The sequence below is a fragment of the Cervus canadensis genome, chromosome 7, assembly GCF_019320065.1.
Source record: "Cervus canadensis isolate Bull #8, Minnesota chromosome 7, ASM1932006v1, whole genome shotgun sequence".
Taxonomy (NCBI): Eukaryota; Metazoa; Chordata; class Mammalia; order Artiodactyla; family Cervidae; genus Cervus; species Cervus canadensis.
Window position 1 is genome coordinate 57,143,019 of NC_057392.1, and position 4,061 is coordinate 57,147,079.

The window sequence follows — 4,061 nt, forward strand, 5'->3', positions numbered from 1 at the left end:
TACAATTCAGGCATTACACTCCTAAGAATCTACCCAAAAGAAATGAAAACAGGGAACTTTCTGGTGGTCCAGTGGTTAGGACTTGGCACTTTCACTGCCATTGACCTAGGTTCAAACCCTAGTTGGGGAACTAAGATCTCACAAGCTGCATGGCATGGCCAAAAAAAAAAAAGAAACAAAGAAAATAAAACAGAGTCAGTGTTTGAAAAAAAAAGAAATGAAAACTTACACTCACAGAAAAAAAACTACGTATGCAAACTGTCACAGCAGCATTTTTCATACTAGCCAAAAGCTGGTAACCACCTAAATGTTCATCACATGATAAATAGATAAGCAAAATAACATATCCATACAATCAAATAATATTTGGCAAAAAAGAAACGTAATTCTAAAACATGCTTCAACATAGATGAACCTCAAAAACAGTATGCTAAGCTAGATACAAACACTATGTATGATATGATTCCATTTAAATGAAATGTACAGAAGTGGCAAATTTATAGAAACAGATGGAAAATCAGTGGTAGCCTGAGGCTAGGGGTGGGAGGAGAGATTAACTGTAGATTAGCATGAGGATATTTTTTGGTGTAATAGAAATATTCTAAAACTGGAGTATGATGATAGTTGTACAACTCAATTTATTAAAAATCATTGAATTATACCTTTATAATAGTTGAATTCTAAGGCTATAAATTAAACTTCAATAAAACTATTTTTAAAAAAAACCACACCTAGATATCTAATTAAGTTAGGGTTTTAATCAAGAAAGGATGCTGAATTGTAATCAGTGCTAGCTACCATGGCAGAAATCCCCATTTAGTCAGAGGATATGGCTTTTTAGAGAGGGAAGCAATTGTCCCCAGAGTAATCTATTCAGGAAATTCTGAGCCACCTTGTTAAAAAGGAATGTTCAACTATATATCTTATTGATGCCAACTGTTACTTTGGAAGCAGTTCTGGCTGTCAACTCCATTCATCCATTCAGCAAAAGTCATAGAATGCTTACTTATTTGCCAAGTATTATTTGTCAAGCTGGAGGGGGATAATAAAAAATGAAAAGGCATGGCTTGGCCTTTAACCTGCCAGCATTTCAAAACTTGTGGCTCCATTAGGAGTTTGGCCCTTCTTCCTTTTCTAGCTACTAGCCTCTTTGACTTCAGAGCCAAGATCCTTACTGTGTCCACTTTCCCATCTCCCAAATTTATTATTTTTTCTTTTTAGCAAAATTTCAAGCAGGGAGAAAGTATACAGAAAACTATAATAAACATTTGTGTGCCTGGTTACCTCTTAATCTTTTAGATTTTTAGGTTTTAATCTTAGTTTTTTAAACAAAATAAAATATGACATATGCATTTGAAGCCCCTTTTGTTCACTTCTTTTCTTACAGAGGTAACTGGTATCCTGAAGCTGGCATTCACCATTTCCATGCATATCTATATACTATTATTTTACATGTATATGTATTCACAAACAATGCATACATTTCACAAACTTTATATAAATGATACTTTACATTTTCTCTTGTATTTTGTGTTTTAATGCAACATATTTTCTGAATTGATTCATATTGTAACTTCAATTTTGTGTTTCATTATATGTGCTGTGTTTAGTCGCTCAGTCATGTCCAACTCTTTGCGACCCCATGGACTGTAGCCTGCCAGGCTCCTCTGTCCATGGGGATCCTCCAGGCAAGAATACTGGAGTCGGTTGCCAAATCCTTTGCCAGAGGATCTTTCCAATCCAGGAATCGAACCCAGGTTTCCTGCATTGCTGGAGGATTCTTTACCATCTGAGCCACCAGGGAAGTCATTATATAAAGAAAGAACAATTTATTTATCTATCCTCCTATTTTGGACTTTGAGGTTGTTCCTATTTTTTTTCTATTGTAAATAGTGTTGAAAACCACTCTTATACATCTTTCTTTATGCAAATATACAAGGTTTTTATGAATTTTCCTGGTGGCTCAGATGGTAAAGAATCTGCCTGCAATGTGGGAGACCAGGGTTTGATCCATGGGTTGGGAAAATCCCCTGGAGAAGGAAATAGCAACCCACTCCAGTATTCTTGCCTGGCAAATCCCATGGACAGAGGAGGCTCCCGGGTTACAGTCCAGGGGGTCACAAAGAGCTGGACATGACTGAGAGACAAACACACATACACTTAGAGGGGGAATTACTAGGCCATGGGATATGTACTAATTTTCAGCTTTGGTTGTTGTTGTTCAGTCACTAAGTCATGTCTGGCTCTTTGCAGTCTATCTATAGTCTGCAGCACACCAAACCTCCCTGTCCTTCACCATCTCCTGGAGCTTGCTCAAACTCATGTCCATTGAGTTGGTGATGCCACCCAACCATCTCATCCTCTGTCGCCCACTTCTCTTTCTGCCCTCAATCTTTCCCAGCACCAGGGTCTTTTCCAGTGAGTCAGTTCTTCGCATAAAGTGGCCAAAGTATTGGAGCTGCAGCTTCAGCATCAGTCCTTCCAATGAATATTCAGCCTTGATTTCCTTTAGGATTGACTGGTTTGACCCCCTTGCTGTTCAAGGGACTCTTTAAGAGTCTTTTCCAGCACCACAGTTCAAAAAAGCATCAATTCTTCAGCACTCAGCCTTCTTTATGGTCCAACTCTCAAGTCCACACGTAACTACTGGAAAAACCATAGCTTTGACTAAAAGGACTTTTGTCGGCACAGTGATGTCTCTGCTTTTTAATATGCTATCTCTGTTCAGTTGAGTTCAGTCACTCAGTTGTGTCCAACTCTTTGCAACCTCGTGGACTGCAGCATGCCAGTCTTCCTTGCCCACCACCAACTCCTGGACTCTGTCTAGGTTTGTCATAGCTTCTCTTCCAAGGAGCAAGAGTCTTTTAATTTCGTGGCTGCAGTCACCACCTGCAGCGATTTTGGAGCCCAAGAAAATGAAGTTTCAACTTTTTCCCAAACTATTTGCCATGCATTGATGGGACCAGATGCCATGATCTTAGTTTTCTGAATGTTGAGTTTTAAGCCAGCTTTTTCACTCCCCTCTTTCATCTTCATCAAGAGGCTCTTTAGTTTCTCTTTGCTTTCTGCCATTAAAGTAGTATCATCTGCATATCTGAGGTTGGTCAGCTTTGGTAGATATATCCAAATTTCTCTTTAACAACTGATTTACACTCCCACTAGCAGTATTTGAGAATTCTTATTTGTCTATATCTTTCTCAACATATGGTTTTATCACATTGAATTTTGTCTATATAAAAGATATAAAATGGTATCTCATTTAGTTTTAATTTGCTTGTTCCTGATTAGCAGGGAGGTGAACATTTTTTTCGTATGTCTGATGGTACGTTAAATTTCCTCCTCTGTAAGTTATCTGTTATTCCTTGACCATTTTCCTATTGGATTGTTTCCCTTTTTCTTATTGATTTGTTGTGGTTCTTTAATCTTTGTCTATTATGTGTTTATCTTTTTTTCAGTCTATTTTTTCCCTTTTTTGTGATGATCGTTGTTAAGCAGAATTTTTAAAATCTTAAATGTTGAGAAAATAAAAAAAACTCTTTGTGATTTGTACTTTTTATATCTTGATTCCTTGAATTATTTTTAATTTTGTTAGGTATGCTAATGGTTTTATGTTAATTAGAAAAAGGTCCTTATCAAGTACAAAATGAACCCTGGATTATGTGCAAGTGAAATAATTTTTGCAAGAGATGCAGGTTTGATTCCCTGGAGGAGGACATGTAATCCACTCCAGTATTCTTGCCTGGAGAATCCCATGGACAAAGGAGTCTGGTAGGCTAGGGTCCATAGGGTCACAAACAGTCAGACGTGACTGAAGCGGCAGCATGCAGGCACAGCCATGCTTATATCATCTGTTCTTTCAGGTACTTGCTCTTTTCACATATTATTTTAAAGAAAATCCAAAGCATTTGTAACGATTTAGTATACATTACTAAACTTTGAGGATTTGTTTTAAAATATTTTAAAACTATACTATGTTTTTTTTCTAACTTTTTATTTTGTATTGGGCATGGTTGGATGGCATCACTGACTCGATGGACATGAGTTAGAGCAAGCTCCAGGAG

General features: G+C 37.4%; 1 non-coding gene across 1 annotated transcript; it reads left to right on the plus strand.

The window, feature by feature from the left end:
* Positions 1 to 57: 57 nt before the first annotated feature.
* TRNAE-UUC lies at positions 58 to 130 on the plus strand. The gene has a single exon. It is a non-coding gene; the product is annotated as a tRNA-Glu (tRNA).
* The last annotated feature ends 3,931 nt before the right edge of the window (positions 131 to 4,061 follow it).